This window comes from Marmota monax, unplaced genomic scaffold (assembly GCF_021218885.2).
Source record: "Marmota monax isolate L192 unplaced genomic scaffold, Marmota_monax_Labrador192_F-V1.1 WCK01_AAM20220418_F8-fsc00051, whole genome shotgun sequence".
Lineage (NCBI taxonomy): Eukaryota > Metazoa > Chordata > Mammalia > Rodentia > Sciuridae > Marmota > Marmota monax.
The window spans coordinates 6018393-6031878 of NW_026695202.1; the positions used below are offsets into that span (position 1 = coordinate 6018393).

At 53.7% G+C, this 13486-nt stretch overlaps 1 protein-coding gene across 2 annotated transcripts in view; it reads right to left on the reverse strand.

The window, feature by feature from the left end:
* Positions 1 to 13486, reverse strand: part of Syn3 (synapsin III) — a 427730-nt gene that overhangs the window by 85574 nt on the left and 328670 nt on the right. The gene's annotated exons all lie outside the window — the stretch shown is intronic.

Consider the following 13486-nt stretch of genomic DNA (forward strand, 5'->3'; position numbering starts at 1 on the left):
CAGTGTGCTAAGGTGGCCAGTTACATGGTCTGCACGGGGGTGACGGCCTGTGTTCTCATGAACCTCGCCTCCTCCCTGGGGTTTCTTCTGCTCCCCAATGATCATGAGTCAGGCTCTTCTGGGCCGAGGACTGGTGTGAGCCCATGTTGGAGAGCCCTGGATGCTGCTCAGCGTGGCTCTCGGTGACATGGGTCCCACCCCTCTCATCAGATCCCGGTCCACCTCTTCAGCCTCACACTCCTACTGTCCACGCGTCCCACAGATTCAGAGCCAGCTGCTCCCGCAAACACGAAGGCTCCTCCTGCCTCTCCCCCCTGGGCTTGCTGACCCTCGGCCTGAGATGCCCCCTCTCCCCCTCCCTCTGCTGGGTAGGACCCCTGTCCTCAAGCCCGTGTAGACCTCCTCCTCCAGGAAGCCTCCTGCACCCTCAGGGCGTGCCAGTGGCCTGCCTGCCCATCCTCCCCAGATGGGCTTTCTCCTGTGTCTCCCTCTAGACCTGGGGGCACACTCGACCCTTCGCACTGTCACCTGGAATCTACGGCGGTAACTGACCCAGGCAGCGCTTCAGACCTGTTGGTGGACTCACGAAGCGCATTGATCTCATCAGAGGGAGGACGTGGGTGCAGCCTGTGGGCCTCGGCATCCGGGGACTCCGCTAAGGGACCCCAGGGGCCACCGCTGGAGCGGGAGGTGCTGGGCTAGACCCCGCTTCCAGCCCTGACCCCCTCGTAAGCACATCCCTGGATTCACTCTCCTAGAAATCAGTCAGGAGGGGGGTCATGGGACGGCCGGGAGGCCGGGCTGGCCCTCAGATCTCAGCTGGATGGCGCGCCCCCCCCCGTCTCTGCAGCAGCACAGGGACAATCAGACTGGCGACAGAGTTAGACCGAGTCCCGTGGCATCATCCCATAGGAAGAGACCTTAGGCACTGTGCACACACGCCCACCTGGTGGTGATGACCGGCCCCGGGCAGCGCTGCCTCCTTCTGGCTTGTGACCCGACCAATAGAGCTCACCGGCTCCAAGTGAGCGTCACTCTCCGGAGTTCAGTGGTATTATGGGATGGATCTTAAATGTCCCCCCAAGGCTTGGTCCCCAGTCAGCAGTGTCCCGAGGTGGAGCCTTGGAGAGGAGACAGGATCAGGAGAATTGAACCTCATCAATGGATGAATCCACTCTGAATTCACAGCCTCACGGGCTATGGGAGGTGCTGGTAACTTCAGGTGGTGGTAACTTCAGGAGGTGGTCTTAGCTAGAGGAGGTAGGCGGGTCATGGGGCACGCCCTGGAAGCTGTATTTTGTCCAGTTCTCCCCGCCCCCTCTGCTCCCCGATGCCAGGAGGGGAGCAGTTTTGCTCCTCCAGGTCTTTCCACTGTGGCCTGCTGCCTCATCAGGGGCCCAGCCACGATGAAGCCAAGTGCCCATGGAATGGACCTCTGCAACTATGACTGAGAATAACCTTTCCTCTTTGAAATTGTTTTATCTCAGGTACTTTGTCACAGTGAAGGAAAGCTCACCCAGGGGCTCTGAGAATCCTGTGCACTTCAGGATCCCTGGGGAGCTAAATGTCCAAATGCATCTTTAGGGTCTCTTCCGAGAGTTTGATGTAGAGGGTCTGGAGGTCCGGGAATCTGCACTTTAGTCAAGTGTCCTTCACTCAGAAGTTCTACCCTTAGGTGTCTCTCCAAGAGAAATGAAAACATAGTGTCCACTTAAAGACGTGTGTGTGAAGGTTCAGAAAGCTTTATTCACATCAGCCCAAAGGTGGACACAGCCCACGGGTCCCTGGACTAATAAATGGATGGGACGCTGCTCATCCATACAAGGGGCTTATTAAACCACCAAAAAGGGACGAAGTGGTGACGCATGCTACAACATAGATGGCGCTCAGAAACATGCTCAGAGAGAGACGCCAGACTCAAAAGGCCATGTATGAAGTGTCAGGCAAACCTATAGAGACGCAGAGCAAATTAGTGGTTGTTGGGGGTCGCCGGGGGCTCAGGGATGTATACTTTAATAAGTGAATTGCACAGTATGTTCATTATATCTTAATAAAACCATTATTAAAAAAATACCAAATGAGTCGCCCCTGGGAAGGTGGGAGACCCAACTATTTGAGAAGCATTTTTCAGAGGCGTAGACTATGCCTCCCTGGCCTCTAGAGGGGGGGTGTCCCTGCTTCCAGAGCATGTCCTTTGGAAATTCTCACACTGTTTCCAGTTAGGAATTCCCTCCATTTTCCGGAAGGGTAAACCAAGGCGTGAGCTCTGAAGGGACTTGGGGTGTGATTGGTATCCAATCCCAACTTTTTTGATCAGGAACCATATCAAAAACAAGTGAGGCTGCATCTTGGGAAGGATGACTAGTTATTTGCTTTAAAAACTCACACTAAAAATTATGCTTGTACTCTATACGGATCCACTATGAACACCGTGAAATAAACACAGTTTACACCTTAAAAGGCGAGTTTCAACAAGGACAAGAAAATCCTCTTTGGGTAAGACTTGAGCAGAGAGCTAAGGGAGCTTAATTCTCACCCTCTCCTGCGGTTACCCAGAGAGCCCCAGGGATCATTGAGCTGGGTATAATGAGAGAGGCTTAGGAGAGGGCATATGGGTCAGCAGAGCTGGCCCTTAAGGCCAGACAAATGAAGAACAGAGACTGGACTGAGGAGAGAATGCCACGGGAGATCGAAATCAGAAGAAATCACGTTCAGGCCCCCAGGTTTCAAAATTCCAATATTTTACTCTTGGTGTGGACTTGACCTTGACCTTGACCTTCATTTTGCAAATGAAGATGATAAACACTTCTAGGATTCTCCAAAGCACTAACTGAGGATGTATTTAAAGACAGAAAAGAGAGAGTCGGAGGGAAGCAATATGAAAGGAAGGAAATAGGGAACAGATTCCAGTTTCACAAACATCGATTGAGTACCTACTGTATGCAGAAACTGCTAAAGAGGAATTTCACTGGAGTCTCTAAGCTTTAGGGAGCCCCTGGTTTTGTGGGAGACAAGACCTACAAGCAAGAGCCTCCGTACCAGGCCATGGGGAGAGGGCCAGGAGTATCAGGGCAGGAGATGGGAACAAGTCACAGCTGAAGGTAGGTCCTTCTATGTGCTGGGTGGCAGCTGTCCTGCCAGGCGAGTGCCCAGGGCCCTGGGGTGCCTTTGCAGAGGCCCTGGCTCCTGGGCACCCTCCCACATGAACCCCTGCAGTCCACCCAAGCAGGGCGCTTGCGGGGCTGATGAAGGACACGGGCACAGGAGCAACACAGCGCCCCAGGTCATCCGTTTCTCCCCTCCCGCCAGCCCCTTGGGGCCATCAGTGACATTCCTTTCCCTCCTAAGCAAACACGGTTGTGTACTGCAGCCTGCCAGGAAGTGGAGCGCCCCCAGGGACAGCCCAGCCTCCTCCGGCCTCCCTCCCTCCCTCCCTCCACGCCTGGGCTGGCTGCACGGGCCTCCCCGCGTGGTGGCCTCGGCGGCTTTCTCCTCTTTCTCCCAGTTCCCAGAAAGGGGAGGAGGGGACGGGAACTTGGCCGAGGCCTCCTTTTGGAATCGCCCTCCCCAGCTCCATCCTGGGGAGCAGTTTCCACTGCGGTGACCTGCGGTGGTTAGCGGGCGGGTGGGAGGACAGTGAGAGGTGACACGTGGGGGCGAGAGAAGAGGCCCCAGTCCTGTGAGAAAACGGAGGAGGTGGACAGCAGAGGACGCGGGGCCAGGGATGGGCACTCGGGCTGTGATGTTCTTCCCTCCAGAGCAGTTTTCTTAGAAAAATTAAGAAAACAAGTACAAGGAGCCCACGTCCGTCCTTAAAGCCAAAGAATGAAAGTGGACCTCAGGGTCTAGGAGTGGCCAAAAAAATGCCTCCTTGTATTTACTTTTTCTTTTTTGGTACCGGGATTGAACTCAGGGACACTCGACCACTGAGCCACACACCCCAGCTCTGTGCTGTATTTTATTTAGAGACAGGTTCACTGAGTTGCTTAGGGCCTCACTTTTGCTGAGGCTGGCTTGGGACTCGCGATCCTCCTGCCTCAGCCTCCTGAGCTGCTGGGATGACAGGCGAGCGCCCCTGTGCCCCGCCACCTCTTAGTGTCTTAAGCTCCGCAGCTTTATCTGTTTGCTTTTGCGCATGCCCAATACTTGAGAGGCTGGGGGTGTTTCTGAAATGTTAATTGGTGACTGTTTTCACCGTGGTATGTCCTTGCTCTCTGGAGAGCCTCCCGCTTCGAGCCACATGGCTGTTCCATGGCTTCAAGACAGAGTTAGGAAAACCAAAATAGTTCTCAGCAGAGCAGATCGTAGATTTGGGGAAAATGTGGGGAGCAAGCCCAAGGCTTCTCCTCTCTGAGATGGGAAAAGGGCTCCCCTGACTGGAGCAAAGGGGTGCTGAGCAGATAAATCCACAGATGGGGAGATTTTTTTCTTCCCCTGGAGGTGGTGATGGGAGCTGAGCCCTGGTTCTGGCGCATGGGCCCCGAGGCCGGTGTCTTGGAGTTCAGGCTGGTAAGGAACTTGCACGCCATTTCCTGGGGAGAACTGCGTGATGGGAGAGGCACAAGACTCTACAGAGAGGAAATGGCTCCAGGAAAGGCCTGGGAGCATGGAGTCCCCGACAGCATTTCTGGTGCCTAATGAAGTATGGACATAGCAGAGAGATTCCTGTGTGGCAGGAAGGACACGGAGCTCAGCACAGAGAGCTGAAGTAGACCCCAGGGATGGGATGGGCGACGGACTTAGAAGCTGCCGTGAGGCCCCTTAACTGTGTGCCACAGGTGACGGCTGGCTTGGCTCCCATGGTACCCATGACATTGACCCTCCCCTCCCTGTCCACTGGAGCTAGCTCACGCTCCAGAAGTTTGACACAGCTCTAGAAGGAGGGGAGGGGATCCCAAACAGCTTCATCCATGTTGGTGCTCAAAGTAGAAAATACACTGAACCCTAGAAACATCCATCGAACCCTAGAAACGATCCTACCTTGACCGCAGCCGAGTCCTCCTGGGGTAACGGACGGAGGCTCTGACTCCTGTGCTCACTCAGGGTTGGCAGTTTCAATACAGATGGATGTCTGAGTTCTAAACACTTCTTGAGCACTTCTTTTACCAGGTTTTTTGGGGGATAATAGATGAATAAAGATGCAGTAGATGTGCTTACGACGGGTGCTCCAAGAAGTTTTCAAACACTGCGTTACCAAGGCAAGAAGACCCCAGGGGGGTTTTTGCAGGCCCCACAGTCTGTGGAGGGTGTTTTCTGGTGTTTGAATGAAGGACAGAGGGACTCTAAGGGGCCTGATTTTGTCAGCAGAGGTTGAGGAACCATGAAGTGGAGGGGGAGAATGGAGGCAGATATCGCAGGAATACTAACCAGCAACACTGCCTCCTCTCCCTGTGGTTCTCCGTTATAGGAAACATTCAGGCAGAGCAGTTGGAGTGAGAGGAGACCTGTTCAGCTCATGGGAGAGGTTTTTGGTGAACACTTCTGCACTGATAGTAAGAAGTTAGGAGGAAATGCAAGGCCTGAATCTCCTGAAGCCACTGGCTGAAATGTTCCAGGACGTGAACCAGTTCAGGTCTGTATGTTGCTGCATCTACCAAAAGCTTGGGACTGTCTCTCACCTGTTTTTATTTTTATTCTCTCTCTCTCTCTCTCTCTCTCTCTTTCTTTCTTCCTTTTTTTGTGTATACTGTCAACTTTCTGTTACTGTAACAAAATACCAGAGATTATCAATTTGTAAAGAGGAAAGGTTTGCTTTAACTCATGGGTTCAGAGGTTTCATTCCATTTGGGTCTGTGTTGAGGCAGCACATCAGATAGGATCATGTGACAGAAGGAACTTCTCGACCTCATGGCAGCTAGGAAATGAAGAGAGACACAAGAGGACGGGGTCCCCAAATACCCTTCAAGGGAACATGATGACCCAACTTTTCACGAGGTCCCACCTCCTAGTAGTGCCCCAAGCTGGCAACCAAGTCTTCAATGTGTGGCCTCTGGGGAACATTCCAGGTCCAAACTCTAATGGTATGTGTGGGTTTTAGCTCTTCTGTCTGTTCTGTGTATCATGGGACACTGCTCTTTGACCTGGAAGATGCCACCCAGTTCACCTCTGCGGGTTTATAAGGAGCAAATCCAAGGGGCCAGCAGGAGAGGGATTGAAGGACCTCTACAAGGTCCCCTGGGTCTTTTCTCAGAACCTACTGTGGACTCTCCAAGGCCACAGTCATGTAAGGCAGGGCTGGAGTTCTGGGGTCGGAGATGATTTTGGGTGGTGCATGGATAGATCAGTGCACTGACCCACGTACTGAGAAAGGGACTTCCTTCCCATTAATTTTGTAGCCTTGAGATTCCGTCAATGGAGTCTCAGTTTGGTGCCAGAGCATCTAGAACCTTCCCAATGCTTGTAAGCTTCTAACTCTGGGAGACTGGAGATTGTGGCAGGCGAGAGTATCCAGCATGAATTTAATAATATTGCTGTGTGTGTGTGTGTGTTTACATCTTTTAATGGTCATTTTCTTTTGTTTAGGGCAGGAGTTGTTGGTCTCCCTTTTAGGCAGTCCTATAGAGTTTCTCTTGAAGTAACTTATTCATTGAAGTTAAGATGGAGGAGATTTAAAGAACAATCAATAATTAGATCAATCCTAGCCTCGATCGTATACAGCATGGTAAAGATTGTCATGGTGGTGACCGATGACTGAAGTTTGCGAAAGCTGGACTTGAGGTCTTGGTTCCAGGGAAAATTCTGTCTTTGGCGGTTGAATGGGAAGGACGCAGCACACCTTGCTGCCAGGTACCTACGCTGGCGACTTGGCTTGGGAAAGCTCTCCTTGGGGCCAGTGGGTGGCTTGACCTCAGGTGGTTTGCTTCACTCCAAGGCTCCAGTTTCCCCAGTTGCAAATTGGGACTATCCCTGGGTGTTGGGGCAGAACGCTCAGAGAAATCTCTTGAGACAGAGTCTCGTGCTCAGAAAGCAGAGTTTATCGACAGGAAAGGCTGCCAGTCTGCCCAGCAGAGTGGCACAGCAGCCAGAGTCTCTCCAATAGAGGTTTTATGTCTCTTTAGCAAGGAACAAGAGCAAGCTGGACTTGACCTTGGGGCAGGTGGCTGGGAAACAACAGATTTGTGCATTTAGGGACCTGGAGGGGGCGGTTACGGGAACAGCGTATCTTCAAGTTTTCTTGGCACTTTATAAGTTTCAGTCCCAGGATTAACATGGGGTTACTAATGTCTAGGTTACCCCATCACTAAGTCCTGGGGAGGTGCGGGGTGAAATGGGGTGGCACCCGCAGAACAGGCAGGCTGAGCTCAGAGCCTGGTGCACGGGAAGCACCCAGTGAGCAATTGCGGTTTTTGTGGTTAGAAAGATTTCTGACCCGAGGTGCCGGGCGACAGTCCCTGGTCACTTATACCAATGAGCGTGTTTCACACTCTTTCTTCATCGGGAGCTTGGATGGGGGAGGTGACGCGGAAGCCCTGCATGGGAGGGAGAGTTGGAAACAAGGAGACAGGCTCCTCCTGACCGTCTTTCAGAGCAATTGCCTCCTTTGCCCTAATTCTTCATCCTTCTCTGTGTCGATTCCTTTCCAGGTGACCCCTCTAGTTTGAACATGATCTGTGCCTCTGAGGTCCGTAGGCCAGAGACTTGGTTCCTGATATAACGGTATTCAGAGGCAGTTTTTAGGAGTGGGGCCTCGTGGGAGTGAGTAGGTCCCTGGGCTCCACCCTTCTCGGGTTGGTTACATGAGGGTGGGTTGTCATAAAGTGAGTTTGGTTTGCTCAGCTTGTCCCCTTGCTGGGTGACCTCTCTGTCCCATGCGTTCCTGCCAGGTGGTGCTATTTGCCCTCATCAGGAGCTGAAACTCATGCCCTGCTCTTGGGCCTCTTGAACAGTGAGCTAAATAAACCTCTTTTCTTTTTAAAGTAACTAGTGTTAAGGCATTTTATTATAGCAACACATTTTATTATGGCAACTTTGTCTTTCCTTTAACGGAAGAATTATACTTCCCCTGTCCTTAAATTGGGCAAGGCCACGTCACCTGCTTGGATCAATGGGATATTAGCAGACACAATATAAGCAGTTGCTTAAAGTGCATAGGTATTTGGGCATTGCCCTCTGCACCTCTTTAATGACCAGAAAGGAAAGAGTTGAACTGACGAAACAGCAGAATTTGGAGGCCCCCTGTCTGCTGACGTGGCTACGTCATGGGAGGAGGGGGTGGGAGAAGGAACACGAGGTGACTAAGTGCCCAGCTGAGACCAGGACCAGTCTTGCCCATAGTCATCCCCGAGACCACACCAGCCAACATCATAAATCCAGGACTGTGACATCACAGGGTGACTCAGGCAGGAGGTGGCAGGACAGGGAAGCCCTGGTGAGGGGCTGGCCCGTCGTAAAACCTCAGTCTAAATAGGGACAGGGTGGGAACATTAGGAGACAGGGCTGGGCTGCGGCACCGGGTGGTGTAGGTCAAATAATAACTTGAAATTTATTTTGGAAAATATTTTCCCAAGTATCTCGCTGAGCCCACGGGAATGAGAGGTGGCAGAGGAGTGCCCGGGGGAGGCTGACAAGGTCGGGGCGGGGCTTCTGAGCAGCAGGGCTCGACTTCAGGGCATCGGATGTTCCTGGGGACAAACCCCTACCCATCCCCAAACTCCCCTGCTCCATGAGTCGGGTCTGTCTTAGGAAGGACTCCATCCCAAATCCCTGGACCCATTCTCCAAGGACCGTGGCAACAGCCAGCATTTGCTGAGCACCGACTGAGTGCCAGATGCTGTTCTAAGCTCTTTACACCTTTATTGGCACACTTGTCACCACAATCCCGTGGGAAGAACTCCCATGAACTCGATAAGAGAAAACAGCACAGAGAAGTGGAGGAGGAAGCCCAAGATCACACAGCGAGGAAAAGAGAGCTGGGGCAGCCGGCAGAGAGGCTGTTCAGAATGACTGTAGTGTGTGCCTGCTGCCCAGCCCTGGGGCGCTCTGAGTTTGTTATTAGGTGAGAGGATGCACGTGAAGCACTGAGCTCACTGCCTAGTATTCAAGAGAGGCCCCCAATAGTATAATGCCAAGTGTGTTTGCTCGTTTGTGTCCCTACAATGAAGTACCTGAGGCAGGCTCACTTTATAAAGAAAAGAAGTTTGCCTCACTGTTCTGACCCAAGGTCAGAAGGTTGCATCTGGTGATGGCCTTCTTGCGGACAGAGTCCCCAGGTGGCACAGAGACAGGGAACTCATGTGAGTTTTTGTGTGTTTCTCTCTGCTGAATGAAGACACCAGGGTTCAATCTCGGGGACTCCACCCTGATGACCTTATCTAATCCTCGCCACCACCCGAGGCCCCCACCTCTAAACACCGAAGCTGGACGACGTTTCCGCCTATTAAAACCTCACAGTGGAGATAAACTCTCAACCCGTGAGACCCAGGGGGACACTCAAACTCTATCCGGACCAGGGCGCCAAGTCCCTGTGGTACTGATGTCCACCTGCTTTCTTACCTCCTGGCAGTGACCTCTGTGGTCAGTCCTCCTTGGGAAAGGCCATCTTCGGGGCCGGGGGGGGGATGCCCTGGTCCATGACTGGGATAGAAGGTGACTGTGCTAGGACTTGGGGTCAGCGGCAGCAAGGCCTCAGGTGGCACTGGCTGCCCCTGGAAAGTCAGGGAGAAGAAACTGGAGATGGTGGCTGACCTCGAGGGGGCCAGGGCCAGGGGGCGGGGCTCCCCAGGAGGTGGGCGAGTCTACCCAACACGTGGGGCTCAGCACTGGCCAGGGGTGGCGTGGGGGTGGTGGCCCTGGTGGGGGATCATGTCCCCAAGGCTGTGGATTCAGGAGAAGATGAGCCCACCACTGACTTTTCCCTGGGTTCTAAAGGGACATGGGGTAAGGTCGTGGTCACCTGTGTCATGACCAACGTGCTGGCCTCTCTGTGGAGCGCATGCTCTAGGGTGGGGGCTCTCTCTCCCCCAGGGCCAGCTCGGTGCTGGACTGAGGGCCAGGCGAGCAGATAAGGTGACTGGGCCCTTCTTAGTGCCTCCTGGTGAGAAGGGGCTGTGTGCCCTGGTGTGGCCTTTCCCACCCGCCCGGCGCTTCCCGAGGTGCTGCCGACGACGCCACCCCGTCCAGGCTGACTCCTGATTCGGATCAGGGAACCGTGTTGCTGGGGCCTGGTGGCCGCTGACGGTAGGGCAGTGGTTGTCACCCGGGGGAGACTCTGTCCCTCCGTGGACACTCGTCCATGTCTGGAGACACTCTTGGTTGCTGCAATTGGGGCAATCGTGACCAGCGTCTAGCGGGAAGGGGACAGGGAGGTTCCTAAACATTCCAGAACACGCTGGTCTGTCCCCACACCAAAGAATTTTCTTGTCCCAAATGCTAACAGCGCTGAAGCCCAAAGACCCTGCGTTCAAGGGTCACGGTTAGGAGCAGATTTACTGAAATCTAAGAGAACTGGTTGGAGCCCACACCATGTCACTTGCTTCAGAGGCAGAGGGGACCATTGTCTTTACGGAATGGTGCTGGAGGGTCAATTTGAGTCTGTGTAACAGCTAGCTGCTGTCCTCTTCTCCTGGCCGGTCCTCACCCCAATACACACACTCTGTGCAGAGTGGGTGGCCAGGGTGGTCCAGGGCCTGGGGACAGACCTTGTCAGAGCCCAGGGGCCTGAAGGTCCATGTGCTGCTAGTGGCGAGGCCAAGCGTGGAGAAGCGCATCCTCTGTCCCAGGATCCAGGACGTGGAAGGTCCCCTTCCACGTGCCTGAGTCAGGGATGTGATCCGCTCTGCGGCCAGTGGCCTTAGCTGCCTGACACTCGGGGACAGCATCGAGGTGCCACAGAGCTGCAGACACTCACGCGCAACCAGGCAAACGAGATCCATATAAACGTCTGGTTTCCCCCAAGGAAACTCTTTCCCGGGGGGTGGAGGGGGCAGCAGCTCCGTGCTAAGAAGCAGGAGCCGGCCTAAGGGAATCCACGCCATAAAAATCTGTCCCACATGGACAGAGCCTCAGAGCGGGAGGTGACGTCAGAGACCGCCTTGTCAAGCCCCCTCATTTCCCATCTGGCCGTCTGGGACCCTAAAGGGAGGAGACGCTTCCTCAGGGCCACACCCTGGTTATGGGCAGTGAGGAAATCAGGGCACAGGGCTCCATTCTGATTCCCAGCCGGTTTGTAGGCGAGGGGAGGCCCTGCCTGGTTGGATGGGGACATGGTTTTGCCCCCCGAGTTTCCAACGAGAACTTCGCACCAAACAAGAATTCGATGCTCGACCACGGCCTGCGACTGGACTTTACTGCTGACTCTTCTTCTCCTGGCCCAGAGGCAGCACTGAGGCAGTTCCCTGCGAGGGCCTCGCTCCCTGTAAACACACACACACACGTCGGCCACACACACTCACACACACTCACACAATCACACACTCACACACACTCACACACACACTCACACACACTCATACTCACACTCTCACACTCACACCCAAACACACACACTCATACACACTCACACACACAATCAAACACACAATCACACACACTCACACACACACACCACACACCCAAACACACGCGTGTGGTAAGAGAGGCCTAGAGGATGCCCCAGGCTCTAGCACTTTCTATCAATGGTAATAATGATGTCACCTGAAAAATCACCACCAGGCTCTGAAGGTTGTTTTTTGCTTTAACTTATGAAGACCTCTGCTGTCCAGCCCAGAGGGATGCACAACCACAACAAAAGTATGAAGAAAGGTCAGGAGACATGGTGAGGAGAAAGTGCTGACCTGCTACTTCCAACCAAAGCTCGAGTTGGTGTCCGTGGGAGAGGATCTGGGGACCGGGGATTGGAGAAGGTCATGAGGGTGGGACCCTGTGATTGGATACAGAGGGCTTTAGGAGAAAGGGGACAGAGATTGGAAGAGACACACATGCACTCCCTGTCTCTCACCATGTGATGCCTTGTGTCACCTTGGGATTCTGCCAGCAGGAAGGATGTCACCAGAAGGGGCCCCTCACCCTTGGACTGGCTCTGTGAGCCCAAACAGACCTTTCTTCTTTATAACGTATCCAGCCTGTGGTACTGTGTTATCAGCCGCAGGAAACAGACAGGCACAACCAGTATGTCATTCCATGCTTTGAGTCTCTGGAGGGCAGGTCACACAGACCTTTCAGTGGTTGCAAGTCAGACCTAGTCTGTGTTCCGATTCTGGCTCTCTATGTGCTTCTGCTTGACCCTGCACGCAGGAAGTCTCAGTCTGCTTGCGTGTGAGATGGGTAAATACAGAACCAACTCATTGACTCTCAGGAGGGTTCAGTGACATGACCCCAATCAGGCGCTTGGTCCTTGGTAAGTGCTCAGTGTGTGTCAGAGAAGTTAGTTAACATACCGAGCTCACAGCAGGGAAAAGGAGAACCGGGATTTGAACCGTAATCCAGAACCCACTCCTAACCATTCCTCAGAGCCTCCAAGCCGCAGCCTGTGTTAGGTTGAAATTGCCAGTTTTCATCTGATTCCTCCGAGGCCTTGGAGCAAAGACGGTGTGTACTTGATTGACTTTGTAACCCTAGCAGAGAGCTCAGGGTCCATTGTACTGTGAGTGCTCACATACATAGCGAATCCTCCCTTGGTGCCCAAGGGGATGGGCTCCAGGACCCCTGTTAAATCTGCAGTTTCTCAAGTTCCTCACATCAACAGTGTCGTGTTTCTATCCAGCCTATCCACATCCGCCTGCGTACTTCAGATCATCTCTATGTAAATAGTCATTATATTGTATTGCTCAGGGGTAAAGCCAGGAAAAAAAACGTCAGTCCACGTGCAGTACAGATGCGATTCTGGGAGGACATTTTCAGTCTGTGGTGGCTGAAGCTGCAGATGTGGGACCCACGGATACGGAGGACCAATTCAGTTTGCATTTGGAGCCACTCAGCAGCAGGACAGCAAAGCCACCTGGAACCCAGGCTCCAGAGCAGCCTCCCCAGACTCGAGGCCCAGCCTGGCCCCACTCGTCACGAGATCCCGGGCAATGCCTTCGCCTCCGTGCGCCTCCTTTTCGTTTGTATTGAAATGGTGTGACGGGCTGCCTGTGGGGCGGCTGACTTCGGGCTTAGAGAGCAGTCAGGGGAGAGGCTCGTGTCGATGGTGAACCGTCTGCAAGTTTTGCTGGTATCCTCGCCCCTGGTTTAGGACCTCGCTTGCAGGCCCTGAACCAGCGTTGGAGATGAGTCTGTGGTTCATCCTGCAGGTTTGGGGCTGGAGGAGTTCAGCCACCTCGGGCCTAAGGGATGATGGTCAGCAAAAGGCAACATGTGGCTCAGGCCTGCCCTCAGGATGCCGAGGTCCCCGTGGGCTGATGTGAAGGAGGGAAGTTCCCCTCTCACAGTTCTGGGGCCAGGGTGCCCAGGATCATGTGCTGGAAGATTCTGGGTTTGGGGAGGCTCACCCCCTGGGTCATGGATGGCGCCTCCTCACTGTGTCCTCAATGACCCGAGAGGTCGGTCC